The 18989-nt window shown below is 36.8% G+C and overlaps 1 long non-coding RNA gene across 1 annotated transcript; it reads left to right on the forward strand.

Moving 5' to 3' along the window:
• Positions 1-5724: 5724 nt before the first annotated feature.
• On the forward strand, positions 5725-18640 carry LOC145672753 (uncharacterized). Its single transcript, XR_014128635.1, has 3 exons — positions 5725-5820; positions 13701-13839; positions 18540-18640. It is a non-coding gene; the product is annotated as an uncharacterized LOC145672753 (long non-coding RNA).
• The last annotated feature ends 349 nt before the right edge of the window (positions 18641-18989 follow it).

Genomic DNA, 18989 nt, shown 5'->3' on the forward strand with positions numbered 1-18989 from the left:
TTTACTGATTCATTACGAAGTAATATGAGGTTAATTTTTTCAGTTATAATTCGTATATCATCTTTTTAAAAAGCGATCAGAATAAATGACCATTTAAGAGATGCAAAAACCGAATATTCGGGGCCAGAAATGACAATATGTACAAATGAATCTTCAACATTTAAGAATTTTATAATATTGGATAGGAAGGTTCGTAACTTTTGAGTCTTATTTCTCTCTCTCTCTCTCTGGTTGCAGCAAAATTAAGAGGAGGTATTATATGCATGTTAAGTCTTTATTTCTATGTAGAATCTAAAAAGTGTCTTGGAATTTGATGAATAAAATGTCGATAGTGTCTTCATACTCTCATGAGATACTTTTTAAGGCGTAACTTTCCTGTTAGATATCAAACGAAACGATAAGTCGCAAGGATTCAAAACATATTTTATAGGTATTTTGTTACATAAAACAAAGAAAATAAAATAATAAATTCTCTATTCAATAAATAAGTAAACTCAGTAGTTTTCAAGTTCTTGAAGAATGAACAATTGCTTGTTCCAAACACTCGCTCGCCTGTAATGGAAACGTACAAGGAGCTCAATTTTGAAATGAAATAAAATGAATTTTTTTGAGTATTTCGTCAAATGCATATGCCGGCTAGCCTAAAGGAGGCGGTGATGATGAAAACATGAATAAAATGTTGGAATGAAGAAAGTGGGAGGAAACTGAAGAACCCCGAGGAAACCCACGCACACGGTTTTGTCCACCACAAGGTTCACTTGGCGCGAACTCTAATAGAACCAGGAACCCCACGCGCCAGAGTTGAACGCTCTACCACTGAGTCACCACGGCCCCCCAAGAACTCAATTTTGAATAGAAGTGGTGAGTACAACTACACATGTTTCTAGGTCCGATAATTAACTCCGAAATATATGATTCGCGTACACGTGAGACTCGGGCGGGAGACTCGCGTTCGATTTCCAGAGGGAGTTCATGTAGTTCGGATCGTTCGTTAGGCTGTAGGCCCACATATCATACAGCCTTGTTGTTGAAGGGTACGATAAACTTTAATCCATTCATCCAATCATAGATCTGCTGGTAGAGTCACTAAGTCACCATGTAATAGTGGCTCTGAACCCTAACATTTTAGATAGATTCTCAGCTAGAGGAAACGTTAAGAGTGGGAATAATAAGTTTAAGTTGTAATTTGCACTGCTAGAAGGAATTTAACGTTCTGTCCTTCTTTCTCCTGGTGCGTGTCTGCGTTTACATAGTAGTTCAAAGAATCAGGAGAGCAGCGCGATTGTTTTTCCCATTCAGTTTGTTCATTTCTTAAGCACAAAATTACATATAACATTTTTTGTTTAATTAGTTGGCAACATTTCTGCACTGCAGTCTGCATTGTTTACAAAGGGTGCAAAGCTTCGTGAAAATCAGAATAGTGTGTTTCGTGACTATAGTTTCTGAAAAATAAATACATTGTGTTTAATTGTGAATAGATAAACCAGTTCATTCTGTTTATTCAGAACCCCTGTTCATTCTGTTTATTCAGAACCCCTGTTCATTCAGTTTATTCAGAACCCCTGTTTATTCTGTTTATTCAGAACCCCTGTTCATTCTGTTTATTCAGAAACCCTGTTCATTCTGTTTATTCAGAACCCCTGTTCATTCTGTTTGTCGTACTGGTACTAATTAGCACTATTTTCATTTGAAGTTATATGATGTTTGTTTGGATTTGTATAAATATGGAAAATGATATATAAAAATTTTTTATAAATATGAAACAATATCAGGCCTCAAAGAATACAATATAAAACGTCATTATGAGACAAAACATTCTCGGAATTATTCCAAAATTACAGGAAATGTGCGGTTAGAAACTATGAGACTTTGAAAAGCTGTTCGAAATCTCAGAAGAAAAACTGAAATAAAATCTTTGAGGTTTACGTCCCACAGTTATGCCGGGTAGGCTAAAGGAGACGGTGATGATGATGAATGAATGAAATGTTGCAATGAAAAAAGTAGTAGGAAATGAAGTACCACGCGCACGGTGTTTGTCCACCACGAAGTTCACTTGGTGCGTACTGGGGTCGAACCGGGGACCCCATGCGCCAGAGGTCAACACTCTACCACTGAGCCATCGCGGCTCCTGGAATCTCAGAAGACTTTCTTGTTTAAGAAAGTAAATGCTGAACAAGAAGAAGCAACTTATGCTAGCTTCTGCGTGACTCATTTAGTAGCTAGATATTAGAAGTCATTTACTAACAGCAAATTAATCAAGGATTACCTGATTGCAGCAGCAGAAGAAATATGTCTAGAAAAAGCAAAGTTATTTAGAAAACACGTTTTCCAGCAAAGACTGTGGCTCAAAGAGTAGATGATATTGCAGAAACTATATTAATTCAATTGTCTGGCAAAAATCGACATATAAATATCACTAGCCGTAGTTGTATGTATGTCACTTACTGTAAGTTTTTAGGATAAATTTTGTATATTTAGTTACAGTCAAAATGTTTATTATGTCAGTTGGTTATTGTGTTTCTTAATTAGTTGTATAAAAACACGTGATTATTATTTTCTATGATTTCCTTTGTAAATTTTCGAATTTAATAAATAATTGCTGCGGATTGGTGGTACTCGGGAAACGTAGTTTCGAAAAAATTTGTGTTTTACGACCCACGCTATGCTGGCTAGGCTAAAGGAGATGATGATCATGAGAAATGAATGAAATGGTGGAATTAATGAAAGCGGGAGAAGCCCGAGGAAACCCACGCACACAGTGTTTGTCCACTACAAAGTTCACTTGGCGCGAGCTGGGATTGAACCCGGGATCCCATGCACCAGAGGTGGGCGCTCTACCACTGAGCCACCGCGGCCCCGTAAAGTAGTTCCCCAGAATCTTGTTTTAGAGTAATAGTGAAACGTAACAAATTAAACAAAACATAAAACGTTACAACGATAATTTTGAAATAATAAAATTTTTTCATATGTTGCTTTTCCTTTGCTGGTCTCGGAGTTCTGTTGTCCTGTGCAGTTTGCTTTGTTTATCTAGTTTAAATCTATCATTGCACAAGAGAGGGACGGGAGCTAGGTAGTTTATCACTTAAGCTTATACGTAAATCCTGCACTAGATCCATCGTAAGTCGACACGCGTAAACTACAAATTTATTTCTTATAAACAAAACCAGCTTCTCTGGCTTCTTTAGCAAATCTAATAACATTTACAACAAACGCTAATTAACTGTTTCATGATTTACTTTTGTATGCCTCATATAATCGTTTACTAATAAATAGGACAACCGCAAAGCATAATAAGCCTGAAAAGCATAACAGCAATTTACACATATGGTTGGTACCTTGAACATGGTTGTGATTGTCTAAGGCCCCAGAAGAAACTAATTTTAAAAGCATAATTTTAGAAAATAAAGCCTAATTTAAAATATATAGCACAATTATTGGAAAATTCTATTAGAACAATTCTTGGAAAATTCTGTTTAACATACTGCATTAATATTTTTTTAAAACCAATTTTTACAATGCAACAATGAAAAGCTTATTTTTATTTCTGTAAACTTTTCGGTGTAATTCTTTGATGTGGAAGAAAGAAAGAAAGAAAAGAAGAAAGCTTTCCGCCAACAATGAATAGTACTCAAGAACTCCGCACTATATTGTTGTGTGTACCAATTGAACTTGAGCACTTTCTGTACTGTTTGGTGGGATCTTTTACTTTCCCTTTCTGTATATATGCACCTCTAAGGCACACAAATGTCATAACAAGAAATGACTGGAGTAAAGCATATCTCTTTACAGTGCATTAAGTAGAAAGTTTTTTATATATGAAAGAAACTGGTTGCATAAAATATTAATAATTAGATCAAGATATTTAGAATATTTACTGTATAGTAAATATTATACATTATATAGATCTACAGTTAATGTGAAACAATGATTGAAATTAACAATAAAGCATAATAAAGCATAATTTTGAAAACAATAAAGCATAATTGAGCAAAAAATAAAGCATAATGTGGGTTGCTCTACTAATAAGTATGTTGTAAACACTTAGGATTTCGAGTTCAAAAATATTTGTTATGTTTGAGTCCCAAATAACGTCATTTAAGCTTTTGTTGCATTTAATTTCAGTTTCCATTTGAGACACCAACTAATATGTTTACAGATTGCCGGTTACAGTTTAGCGTTAATACTATCCACTGAGGAATACAATACTACGTACACTGAGAAAAATTCATTATCCGGACAGCGGTATATTGTACAAATACAAGGATTCGTTATGTTTACTAAGGAAATCTGTACCGAGCGTACTTTATCCATATGCTACACAGCTACTGCCTTTAACGCGCTTGGATGTTATATCATGTCGCTGCAGGCTGTCTGACATCTAACAATCTTCCGTATTTTATATACGTATACGTATGTTAAATACTTCAGCTATATGTTATATACGTCCATCTGTGTGTGAGGTCCTGACCGCCTATAGACACCTCTTTCTTGCACCATAGATGACGTCATGAAACAACTGTCGTATGCTTGCGAGCTGGTTTATAAACGAGGTTGTTTACAAACGGAAAAGAAGAGCGGAAGGAAAGAAAAGCCTGGGTAAGTGCAATAGTAAATTATCACTTTAGTTAAATATTCCATTAATTATATATTCCTTTAGTATAACTTGCTTTAATATAGTACTAAACAAGTAATGTGATTTATGACTACAATTCTTACTATTGTAACTCGTTAATGGTTGAGGAGAAAGAAATGGGTTAATCTGAATTTTGAGAAATCTTTGAATATTAATGTTTTGTAACTTTTTACATTTCAAGGTACGCAAAATGAATGTTATGTGTTTATTCTTTCCTTTTTATATGTGACGGTTTATTACTTGATGGAGATTTACTACAGGACTGCTTAACATAATTGCTAAGAAACCGTTTTCAGCACGAACATTTTCTTGTGTAGTGAAGATTTAGGATTTAGATTTCTGGGCTTTCGGCATCAATGACCTTGTTAACCCGTCACATGTGAGTTATGACGTCCCTCGGTGAGCACACTATCCGGGGAAAGGGAAGGAAGCAAACGGCCTGGGACCTATATGTTGGGTACCACCCGGCATTTGCCTGGTATGAAATGAGGAAAACCCAAGAAAGCCTCATTCAGGATGTCTGGACTTAAAAGCTTTTGATACTTTTTCGACCGAGTACCCCTACCGGAATCGAACCTGGGTCCGCTCGTACCGAAGGCGAGAGCGTTACAACTACGCTACGCGGAGCCACTTGTGTCTAGGAAACCTATTTTTACTAGGATATTTGCAACAAAATTTATTTCCTTTCTTTCTTTATTTTTCTTTTTCTTTTTGTTTTTTAACAATAAAACAAAACATATTTTACAGCCTCACTGAAATTTAAAAACAGCAGTCAGGGAGAGCTCACGTTTAAGATTCTTTTTGTTTTGTTTTGTTTTGTTTTGTTTTGCTTGTTATGTTCTCTAGTTAACTAATGTTTGAGTTCCTGAGAATTACATTATTATTATTATTGTTTCATAATTTTCGAACCAAAAATTAGATGTTTTTCTTTTTTTCCTTGTGTTGACGTCATTGTGGCAAGTTGGGGTGTTTTATCGTACCTTGGCATTAATTTGGTTACTAGCACATAGTTTCAAGGTCATAAGTTGTAGGCCGCTTGAAACAGCTATTACACAGTTTGAAGAGTTTCAGGCAGGCGGAGTGTCAGGCGTTTGACTTGCAGCTTTCGTTACAGCGTCTAAATTGCAGTATTGGATTGCGTCCAGCTTCTATGGCTGGTAAAAAAGTTATATCGCTTTCGTAATATGGTAAGAAATACAATGTAACAGTTAGGTATAGTATATATGACTAGTTTAATTAGTCGGAAATTACTCTGTTTCCTTGTCTTATTCTTTCGATTATGTTTAAGTACTGTGTCTTCATAGTATTGTTTCACTATTTCTAGAAGGAATTAAGTATTAACGAAGTAAAGAATAAGCAGAAGCCCACTTTGATTGACGTTTACTATTTCTCATACTTCATTGAGAATGTTTTGATCCCCAATTGTGCAAACTTCTAGTATGTGTGTGTGTTTCTTTTTGTTGTTGTTGTTGCTTACACTGCTATAGATATGAGCTCCTTCATGGCTAAGCGGTTAGCGTACGCGCCTTTGGTGTGGGAGACCCGCGTTCGATTCCCGGCGGGAGTGGTTCGGAGTCCATTTTAATCAGTAAGTCCACGTCTCATACAGCCTCGTTGCAGAAAAGGATATTAAAATCAACTCAGCACTGCTTTACAGATGGAGTTGTTTGATTCAGGGTTCGAATGATGCTTTTTACGGGAAGCAGGCTCATAGCCAAGGGGTGGGTCCAGACCCCCCCCTTCGGATCCAGAAATGAAAAATATTAAGGAAAGATGAAACAGAAAGAAACAGATGAATCAGCCTCAAAAATATAAAGCTACAATAAGCGTTTTGGTTACTCTTTCTTACGAGGAGCTTTGTGTGGAGGAAACGGGAGGGGGGGGGTCGGATCAAGTTGAAATTGGATATTATTGTAACGGAACATTCCGAATTCCATCTAGCTCCATGTTAACCGTATGCAGCGGCGCAAATCTGTCTTCAACATTGGGAGGGACGTGTAAGACAGTTCTCATAATTTTTTTAAGGATGTTCAAATTATGAAGTTGAAAAACAATGCTGCGGAGGATCAGGGGAGCAGAGTTGTCTTCAAAATTGTGAGGCGGGCAGATTTAAGGCTTATTCTGGGGTGGGGACATCATTTCATCTTACTTTCCTTTGTGGCAATCGGACACAAATCATCACATTTCTCTCCAAAAAACGCATTTCAAATCGGATTATTGAGGGGAAAGTCCCCCCCAGTTCTAAGATTGGAGGGGACATGTCCTCATCCCCCCGGGATTTGCGCCAGTAACCCTATGGACTACAAATGACGATCGATAAACCGGTTCTTTCAGATAGCCTGTCAGAACTTAAGCAATGCCCAGAATTACCAATAATATGAACCATTTTGAATTTCGCGGCAACACTAATCCATTTTATAGGATGTCTTTACTCCCGAAAGAGATCTCGTTGCTATCCTTGACGGCATTGAACTAAGATAAGAGAAATAGAAAGAAGACGAGAAGAACCGAGTTCGAATGACCTCGGAAGACTATGTCTTTGTCAATACTTTTTTCTATTCTTTTACGCAAGATTTCTTCATAATTCTTTAATTAAAATACTTAGGGGTATACTAACATATCCTCATTTTATTGTCCTAACAAATCAATATGGATATGTTGTCAGTAAAATAGTTTAGATTGATCGAACCCCTGGTGTGATAACCACAGTATTTCGTCACGGACCTCCCGTATTGCGAAATCGACTTTTCAGATATACAATCGAAGCATTTTATTTCTCAGTGATGCAAGATATAATATATAGTATATAATATGTAAAATATGAAATGAGGGAAAATATTTTCCCGGGAAGGGAGAAATTCTTTGGCGAGTTGGGGAAATTACTTGACGAGAGGGAAAATCTTCATCCTCCCGTTGATTCAAATCTTGATCTAAGATCATGCGAGTAGGATTCCATATTATGCTGTAGGTGTAGGTAGTACACAGTCTTGGCGCTGAATAGGACGCTAAGCTTCAAGCCAATCACATGTCTGTAATAACCTATTGCGATTGAATGGTAATGTAACGTAATGTACGATATGTGCATTTTCTAGATGCCATAAAATTATAATTTTAATTGAACATTCCACGATTATGTACTTCAGGTTAAAGGAGTTTGATGATTAATTGAAGTGAATAATCGAGGCAGTGATTCTCAATCTTCTTGACTTACGATACACTTTACTAAACCCCAGTGACATCGATATATTTGTTTAGATTTTGGATTGCTTTCCAACAAGTCGAGCCGCGCCAAAGCTGTGTAGGCTTACTAAGTTAAGTGAACTAATCCTAATCTAAATCCATTGTTTTCGGGGGCGCAGAAATGGACAGTGACACTTCCGATACTATTTAAATCAAAATTCAGCCGAGCAACTTGGGGAGGGAAAGAGGGGAGACGGATCTTACAAATGATCGAAAATAACCGATATGAGAGAGCGTTTCGTAATAGTAAAAAAAGTGACTGACTAACGTAACATACATGTATTACTGGTTTTCTTATTTTCACCCAACGAAGCAGGTAATTAACGCTAGTACTAGGTATGTGTAGACTAAATGAGGTGATTTGTTTCGTGACCCTTCGAACAATGTACGAAGCGGATGCAAGCAGTTAATACATGGAGTTAGCTTACCTAAATTTAGATTTCGCTTTCCGAAATCTTAATGGATGTATTAAGTGATTTCGTTACTTACACTCTCAGTCTCTAAATACAAGGATTCAAAACACATTTTCGATTCCAAACTATGACTCTGCTAGACAAAGAAAGCATAGGCCAGTGAATGTTTTACTTCATTTTCATATACGTGCTCGTAGGTTTTCTCGGGGATTTGGTTTCCTCCCACTTTCTCATTTCACCAAATATTCCATAATCATTAACTTGCTTTAATCACCGACTCCCTTAGCCTAACAGCATAATCGTGGGACATTAAACTCAAAGACTTTATTTTTATTTTCAAGTAATTACTTTTCTCTCCCTTATTTATTTTTAATTTAATTTCTCTTTCAATTTCCCTCTTTTAGGAACATGAACATAATTTGCAATTCTTTCTCACTATAATAACACTATTAAAAGTCCCATATGCAGCTCACCACGTTGGAACCCAGCGGAAACAGATGAACAACGAATATTGTCGAAAATATGTATTGCTTACAGCGGCGTAGCGAGCATTACAAGATTGGGAGGGGGATGAAACTTGAAATTGCCAAGTCTTGATTTTTATCTTAAAAAAATGTCGTCTTGATAAAAAAAAATTGCCAAGTGTTTCGAAAATCTTACAAACCCTATGAAAAACTATTACAGCAACCTTATTTTCATATTCGTTCCATTCCATGCCCCGTCTGAGACACGAATAAGATCAGCCCTTGTTCCGCTCTCGAGTCCAATTTAACATCTAACCTCAGGATCATTATCATCACCCACGAAGCACAACTGTTAATTTGATAACTCATGGCTATGTTAGGTAACCTCCGCCAGCTAATCTTCACGAGAACCTTTAAAGTTACAATCAGTTGTAGAAATGCATTTAAAAACGTAGAATAAGGTAGGTTATATTTACTGTTTGTGATGTAGAAGTGCCTAATTTACATATGAAACATTCAATTGAGTTGTTCAGTGAGAGACCAGGCTAACTTACATCCAGGTCAAGATTGAGATTTTGACGGAACAGCATACTAATGTCATTAATTGACCTTTGCCTCAACCACTTGTCTGTGTGGCTTGTCCTGAGACAGGGGCGGATCCAGGGAGGGTCTATCTCCCCCAAGAAGAGGAAACTTTGTGTATTTTAATATAAAATAAAACCCACCCAGAGTTGAATCTCTTAAAAGTAGCTCTATCTTGTAAGTAGTGGCATTACAACCCACCGCCCCCCAGTAGTCCATCCTGGATCCACCCCTGTTGTATACTAAGCCAAACTATGAATATCAGTCGTATCCTTTGTAACGTGCTGTTTTCATTTGTTTCCTTTTCTTTCAGAAAGTTAAAATTGTCAGTTAGCCTAGTCTCTCGCTAAACTGTCAATTGTCACAAAACACACCAATAATTGTTGATGCCAACTAAAACATACATATCCAAAGTCTACAAAATATATCACATTATTTAAGTTTTTTCTTTTTTCTTTTTTCTTTTTTTTTTTTTCAAAATTGCTTGCAATGTTTTTCTTCGTGCCAAGCATCCGAATGTCATCTTGAATTCTGACCTTCTCATTTCACTACAATTCTTTGAAGTGTAAGACTGCGCAGCTTTTTTTTTTCCCTCTCTCTCGCTCTCTTCAGTCCTTCAGTCTCCCCCCACTTTGATTTCATGATTTCGCACTCTGATGAAAAGTATTAAACACCAAAATGGAAAAGTACTAATATATAACCTCTCTTTTAGTAGCCCCTCCAACCACACGCCCGGGGCACGTGCCTTGCTTGCTCGCCCATAGCTCTGTGAGCTATATAAGTAAAATACAATGCGCGCGCATATGTAAACTTGGTGCCAGCTTTGATTCTCACTGAGAGAGTATACATATAATGTTGGTTCGAATTCCGTCAAAACCATAGGCTCATTTTTGTGTAACCTTGGTACTGAAGAAGACAGTAGACTTCAACAAATATTCCTGTCGGGCCTCGATGGCTCAGTGTTAGAGCGTTCACCTCTGGTGTTTGGGATCTTTGGTTTGATCCCAGCTCGCGCCAAGTAAACTTTGTGGTGGACAAGCACTGTGTGAGTGGATTTTCTCGGGGTTCTCCCGTTTCCTCCCACTTTCTTCATTCCACCATTTCATTCATTATATCATCATCAGCGTCTCCTTTAGCCTAGCCGGTATACCCGTCATTATTGATACAACTATTATATACAGGATGCATCAGAAGTCCCTTGTCATCCTTTCTGAAAACTACAGGGATGTAGTTACATTGATTGCGAGATAAGAGATACACATTAGGCCCAGAGGGATACTTTCGGATTACATCACGCGGACGGTCGCCATCTTAGATTCGAAATTGTAATATGGACGATAAGTGGGTAATGTGATACATGGCCATGCACTAAAATGTTCTGAGGATGTCAAATATGCAATCAGATATCATGTAACTTATTCTGGTGAAATGTTATTGGCAGTGAACCAAGTGAGACTATATGTAGTGGTATGTCATACCCTTCTGTTTTTTTTTTTTTTTTTTTTTTTTTCCAGTGATAGAGACATACCGTTTCTGGTTTTTTAGTGATCAAGATATACCTTCACGGAAGAATAAATGCTAAATACCATTAATAAATCCATTTTTTATACGTATTGACGAATAGCTTTGCACATAAAAAGATTTTATTTCTTATGTAGATTCTAAGTTGACAATACTGACATTTTTACCTTTTTCTACCTTTTGTTTGTAAAATGAGGTGTTTTCAAAGAAGTTCATCTAGTTTATATTTTGATGTGCCGTATTGAATTGTTTCTTTCGTATGTATGTATGTGTCGTCTTGTCTGAATTCTTATAAGCGTCGTCTTTTGAGCATGGGCGGATTTAGGGGATTGCTGTGGGGGCAGATCTTACGGGAGTTTGAAATACCCCTCATTCGAGTGTGTGGTCCAGGAGTTTTCCCGCTGGAAATTGTTAATATTAAAAGTCGGTTTTTGAGCACTTTCGTGTATAATTCTCTGATACAAGGTAAGGGCTATTTTTATTTATTTTTTTCCAGAAAGTTGATCACGATGGATGGATCAGTCTCTCCGTTTTTTCTCCGTAACTAAAAGAAGCTTTCCAGTGGTTTTCAGACATTATGTAAATAGAAATGCAATCTTGTAGGCTTCACACCTCACTGCATTTGAACATTTAGATAGCCGATATGTCGAGTCAAAATCGCAATAAAACACACCGCCTCTGATTTTTCCCACTTCGAACACATTTCCCTGTTATAGTCAGGGGTAAAAGCGAGGGGGAACGCGGGGGACGCAGCTCCCCACCTCGAAAAATATGTAGGGCGTCCCCCAGATCCTAAAATGGTACAATGGGCAGAGATAGGCAGGAGGAACGGCGTGGAGTGATGCCGCTACCTACCGTCCCCCCACCTTTTCAGGTCCACTTTTATCCCTGGTTATAGTATATGTTCCACATGTTCCTACTGAGCAATAAGCATTTGCAGAAGCTTCTTCCAATTGCTGTGGACACAAAGTAGGATATAGGGTCAAATTTGTGCACAGACGATGGCGATACTTTGTTCTAGATGATAAAAATTATGAATATTTACTGCACAAACCATAGCCTTAACTTTTCCACTTAGCTAGAAATTGAACAGCGTTAGGTCCGGTGATCGAGCAGCCATTCAACTGCCTCTCGTCGATCAACCCATGTTCTAGAGAATTGTTCAAGTAGTGACGCAATACGAATCCATAATGAAGAAAGCGCCATGGTGTTGAAAAAACTGCGAGAATGTACCATCCTCGGGCATCGCAGCTCGCAATATCTATCCCTGTACGAGCGTGAGGTATTATTCCGCAGTTAATTTTATGGAATGAAAAAGTGACTGATTAGACGTATTCCTCATTTGTCTGCCAACAACATAATTAATTTTCTTTGCGCTGGTCATGTTGGAGGGGTCTTGCACGCGGGGTTGTCAGGTGACCAATTGTGCATGTTCTGCCTATTAACCTTCCCATTTACGTAGAGGTCAGCTTCATCTGAAAAGAGTATTTGCATAAAAATGTTAACCATAATTACTCACTGCACTTGGCGATCAACATCGTTCTCGTGGAGATGTTGCTTCATTTGCACCTTGTACGGATGCACTTATACACGCGCAGACCCTATGACTCAACCCACATTGCATTAATAAATGACGTGTGCTCCTCTGGGGCCACATCGAGAAAGAAGTCAGCACTGCCGTAGGCGTTGCTTCATCTGTAGCTCTCTACGATCGTCCGCTACGACGTATGTCCACGAATGTGCCCATCTCCTCAAATTTAGTTAATTACTGTAACACTGCAACATGTAACACAGTCACATTGTGGATGATTCTGTTTGCAATCGGTAACCACTGTACAGGCACTCCTCCCGCTCCACAGTTTGAATATTTCGATGCATTCCTCACGTGCTAACGGTATGGTTCTACATCTAGAAGAAAGAGGTAAATACAACGTTCAATTGGCAATAACTTTTCACCAAATTAAGCTCCATGGAATCTGATTGCATATTTGACATACTGAGAAAATTCTAGCCCGTGGCCATATATATATCACATTACCCACCAGTTTATAACAAACAAATTTAATCCAAAATGACGGCCGTCTGTGAGAGTATTTCCAAACGGCCTAATGTGTATCACCCATCTCACATTCAATTAAACTACACCCGTGTAGAATTTAGAAAGGAACTTCGTATGATGTATACAGGGTGTTTCGAAAGTCCTCTGACGTTACAACAAAACGTAAGAGGAAAAACCATTTCTAAATATGTTGTTTTCAATCTAAAGTGAACACTTTTTAAATCGGAGGAGCCGTTTGGGCTGTACTCTTTATGCGCCCAATGTGGAATGAAAATGCAATGTTACATTTACCTGGATCCACAACATATGTGAATGAAGTTACTGTTTGAAATGGGGACTAGCCATCGACATGTTAGCGTAAAAATCAGTAACTTCATTCACTTATGTTGTGGGTCCAGGTAAATGGCAACGTTGCATTTTCATTTAACATTGGACGCATAAAGAGTGTACAGCCAAACGGCTCATCCGATTTTGAAAATTCCTTCAACTTACATTGGAAACATCATATTTGGAGACGGTTTCCCAATTACATTTTGTTGTAACTCTGATAATAATCGAGTTACTTTATGTCAGGGGACTTTTGAGACACCCTATATATCTTATGGAATATATGTTTGATGTCCCTATAACTGTAGTATAATTTAGTTTGTTTAAATTTACAAGTTATTACAAGTAGATTCTGACTTACATGCGTACGAGTTTGTATGTAACTAACTAATGAATTCTATTTCATGAAATTTACATTGAAATATTTAACACAAAATCTTTTATATTCATGCTTAACTTAGTGACTTTGCTTTGGACTGCAACTGATTATTGTACCCCATTATTGCTTGAGAAGAAAACCGATGTCCGAATCTTCATTTGGAGAAACCAAAGAACTATTGGAATGCTGAGGATTGCAATCATTAATTTCTACACTTCAAGGTGCGTAAATTATATCTAGGTATATTCTGTGTTTATTGTTATAATTACTATTACTATTATTGGGTTTAGAATCAATCAAGTACTTCATGATATTTTAGAGGGATCAAGGTGGCTGCCAGATAGATAAATATTTGAGCGTCAGGCCCTTATTTCTTTTCAATTTTATATTTAATCAATGTCTATTCCCCCCCCCCTCATTATTCCACCAAATCGTATTCCAAGATCATCAATTTTCAATACTCATTTGTGACTGTCAGCATACATAGCATAACCGTAGGAAGTAAAACAAAGATTTATTTTTATTTTTCGTTTTCATGTCTTTTCTCCATAGCTGTGAAAAATAACGCCTTCAACATCATAAATTTGTATGCTACTTGCCTGCTTTCGAGCACAATAATCAACTATTTGGACATTACGAAGCAAAGCAGGTCTATGTTGTAGTTAGCATAGTTAAGGATGTGACATAATGATATTGGTGTTGCGATGTTCAGCCTAAACAGTGCAAGTAAATAAATCTGTAACAATTGTATTGGTGTTTAGCTTACATGTCCTCCAGACGGGCCATTTTTTTTTTTTTTTTTTACATCTTGTTACTTCTACTCTATATGAGGGGTCGCGGTGGCTCAGTGGTGGAGCGTTCACCTCTGGTGCTTGGGGTCCTGGGTTCGATCCCAGTCCCCGCCAAGTGAACTTTGTGGTGGACAAACACCGTGTGCGTGGGTTTTCTCGGGGTTGTCCCGTTTCCTCCCACTTTCTTCATTCCACCATTTCATTCATTACTCATCACCACCGTCTCCTTTAGCCTAACCGGCATAATCGTGGGACGTAAAACTCAAAGATTTCATTTCATTTCTACTCTATATGAAGTATATTCTGAGGTTGTGTTTTTGGTTACGTGGTAGCTCAGTGATGGAGCGTTCACCTCTCCTGCGTGGAGTTCCTGGATCGATCCCAGCACGTGCCAAATGGGCTTTGTGTTGGACAAACACTGTGTGTGGTTTTCTCGGGGTTTTCCCGTTTTCTCTCACAGTTTTCATTCTACTATTTCATTCATTCTCATGATTATAGTCTTCTTTAGCATACCCGGCAAAAGCGTGGAACGTAAAACTCAAAGATTTCATTTCATACAAACTTTGGTGCAAAGTAACCCCATAGATGAAGATATTTTGCACCACATACGAAAAAGTATGTTCAACATACTAACATAATGTTTGTCTGCAATGTTTTCTCTCCTGTATTTATACATTTCACTTTTTACACAAAACTGCATGTGTAACGAATTTTTGTTACGAAATTCGAGACGAGACATAGCTCTTCCAATAGAAATAGATACAGTTTTCGAGACGAGACAACTTTCGCGACATCTTTGCGAGAGGTGACAGTCTCAAATCATTTCTCGTGCTCACCCCTAGCCCATATCGTGCGTTATCAAAAAGCATGTTAATGAGAAATAACAACATGTAAATACAATATAGGTAGTTAAAAACATTTTTGTTTTCATTCTTCAGTAATGCATTATTATTAACCTCAGTATTTTATAGTCCATTCTTAATCTTAAGGTGATATATAATTAAGTTTTGAATTCGGTTAACTTATTTTGTTTCTCAAATTGTATTAAAAATGTATGTACAAACATGTTTATTTTCATTCTTGAGTGCTTAAAGTCACTATAGTTATTAAACATAGTAATTAATATTGTACTCTCAACGTTAAAATAATATACAGTTAACTTTTGAATTCAGTTAACATTTTTCTTACTGAAATTGCTTTAAAAAGTATGTAAAAACTTTTTTATTTTCTTTCTTGAGTGCCAAAAGTGATGCACAGTTATTAAGATTAGTACTTTATACTCTATTCTTAATTTTAAACTGATAAACAGTGCGTTTCTGAATAAATTATGTCAAGTTATTTGAGTGACGAACACTGGTACAAAACCCTAACTACCACTGGAACATTTCGATTTTGAGATGACTACTACCGGTGCAATACAAGGGATTTTAAAATATTGTTTTTCCTTCAACGGCTATTCGATTTTGAATTCTGACTACATGGTCACATAGGAAGGATCAGTGTCTCTTTCCAACTATGGTACAGCTCCGACCGATTCACGGTGCTCACAGAAGAGACAAAAGAGTATGTTTTCAACCTTAAAGTAACGACCACTGGTGTTTTTGCCCTGGTATGCAAAAGTAAGTGGGTACCCCAATGGGGTAGAGGGGTACTATGCGGTACCTAATTTCTGCATTTTAGATATATGGAAATACATGTGTCTAAAATGTAAAGAACTGATATTTGTTTACCGAAAACTGCAACTCGGTAAGCCTTACGGATACCGAGACATGGGAAAATAAAGAGCGACACGATATGTATGTGGGGCTTGCATACTTGAAGGTACAATTTGGAAAATGAATTCAAATATGACTAACGGCTATCAAGATATTGTCAAATAAAGAGAGGACCAATACAGGTATGGGATTTTCGTATTAGATGATAAAATTTCCGAAACCGGTCATGGAAAGTTAATAAACACCAGTAGCAATTCCATCTTCAAGTAATTAGATATTTCCATGGGGTGTTAGAACATCTTACAGTCTACCAAGATTAAATTTTAAAAGCTTTTGAAAATATAACTTGACATTTGTAAAGAGTATTAGAAATATGTATTTACCTAAAACTTGCAGCTAGTACATCTAACATATAGAGAAACACCGTGAAATAAAAGAGTATGAGATGTTGAAACTTCGGAAAAATTATTGGTCCCAACAAAATTAAATAAGATGGTATTTCTATGGGTTAAGTAAGTACCTCAGTACAATTTCGATGGAAAGATTAGTTCTAGGTTTTCTTCAGGCAGTTCCAAAGGTTCATCGAGCTGTGTAAAAGAGTGAAAATTCCCTGTGAATATCTAATATAGTAACCAAAATATAACGAGTCATTTATTTTATGACGTAAAAATAGAGATCTTTAAGGATTTGTACTTCTGGGTCTTTGCTATAAGAAAGAAATTCAAAAACCTACTGTATATGCCTTAATATGCAATTAAATCAGTGAGGACACAGTAACTTAGTGGTGGGGTGTGTACCTAGTATGTTTTGCAGAAACTACACTGGAGTATTCTCTTAATTCCCAGAGATACGATCACACTTAACTGCCCATTTAATTTTAAAATGAAATTAAGGCAAGTGAATGTTGATGATAGAATTGATGGAGTGTAAAGGTGGGAGGAAACGGGAGTACCCCGAGAATACCCACGAATACAATGTCGACTACAAACTGACTTGGACACGGATCAAACCAGGGACCCAATACACCAAAGGTACGCACTCTACCACTAAGCCACCATGCCTCCACCCATTTAATTGTCTATTAAGGTGTATACGGTAGTTTTCTGAAATTTCTTCTTCTTACAGCAAAGACTCAACAGTACAAATCCATGTGGGTCTCCATTTTTACGACGTCGTAAAATACATAATTACTTATATCTCGGTTGCTATATTAGATATTGACAAAGAATTTTCATTCTTTTTGTACGCTAGGAATTATCACGCTTGGATTTACCCGAAGAAAACTTCGAGCTGAATTAATCTTTCGATCGGAATTGCCCTGACGAGTGTGAGGTACTCACTTAACCCATGTAAGTACCATCTTATTTAACTTTTATTAAGATCAAAAGTTGTTTTATGAAATTTCAAGATCTAATACTCTTTTATTTCACGGTGTCTCTCTAGCTGTAAGATGTACTGGCTGGAAGTTTTGGGTAACTCTATTCTCTTTTCTAATACTCTTTACAAATGTCAAATTATATTTTCCAAAGCTTTTAAAACTTAATCTTTTTAGACCCATGATGTTCTAAAACCCAATGGAAATACCCAGTTACTTTAGGATGAAATTGCTACTGGTGCTTATTCAGATTTCATGATCGGTTTCGGAAATTTCACCACCTAACACGAAAACCCCATAACTGTGTGGGTCCTCCCTTTATTTGACAATATCTTGATAGCCATTAGTCATATTTTCATTAATTTTCTAAGCTACTGTCAAGTATGGAAGCCCCACATACCTATGGTGTTCCTATTTATTTCACCATATTTCGGTAACTGTTAAACATACCGACTTGCGGTTTCGGTAAACACACACCTGTAACGTTCTTTATAAGTTTATTAAGATATATTTTAGAATGTTTAGAAATGGGAGGTCTGCGAATGCCATAGTACCCGAAAACCCCCATAAGGACGTGTGTGTAGTGTATTGAATTGAAACTACTTTTGAAGTTGTTGTTAGCCCTCAGTAATTACGTTTTCGAAACTGCACAATCTAGTACGCAAAACTCACACTTCTATGGTGTTGTCCTTTATTTTCCCATACCTCGGTATCCATAAGGCTTACCGAGTTGCGGTTTTCTGTACTAAACAGATATCAGTTCTTTACATTTTAGAGACATATATTTCCACATATCTAAAAATGCAGACATATTAGGTACCCCATGGTACCTCGAACGCCAGTGGGTACCCACTTACTTTTGCATAGTAATACATTTCGAGTTGTTCAGCATCAACAAACACTTTTTTTTAAATTCATCATTTTTCTACCAGAAACCCAAAAGTCCATACCTGACCGAACAGATTTTGTCCATTTAATCTAAAAAAATGTTAAATATTTTAAAATGTAACATTTTAAATATTTTTGGATTTTTGTTTCAGGTATTTCATGTATCAAAACAAAACCAGGATTCTGCATGAAAGACAGCGAAAAGAAGCAGTGTAATTTGTGGCTAAAAGCACGTCCTTTCTGAAGACAGACCCGATTGTATTTACATTCTTTTGTACAAATATGTAACCTTAATAAATATACTGCTCCGCAAATTATTTCTTTCTTCCATAAATTAGAATAAATGTATGTCTGTTTAAAGAAAATGTTTGTTAGCGTTAAATCTTTTCAACTCTTTTTCTCTGTAAATAAGAACATTATACCTTGCAACATTTTTTTTATCATTGTGCAATTCCGATTGGATAAAGTAAATCTGCACGAAGCACTATTATTTCAGTCATACATTAATAACTAATGTATTGTTCTGTGAATAAGGCAATGGTATAGTGAATATGTTTTAACATAAAATCTGTAACTCAGCTTTTCAGTAGTCAACTTTATTG

This window comes from Thermobia domestica, chromosome 16 (genome assembly GCF_964235325.1).
Source record: "Thermobia domestica chromosome 16, izTheDome1.hap1.1, whole genome shotgun sequence".
In the NCBI taxonomy this organism is placed as follows: Eukaryota; Metazoa; Arthropoda; class Insecta; order Zygentoma; family Lepismatidae; genus Thermobia; species Thermobia domestica.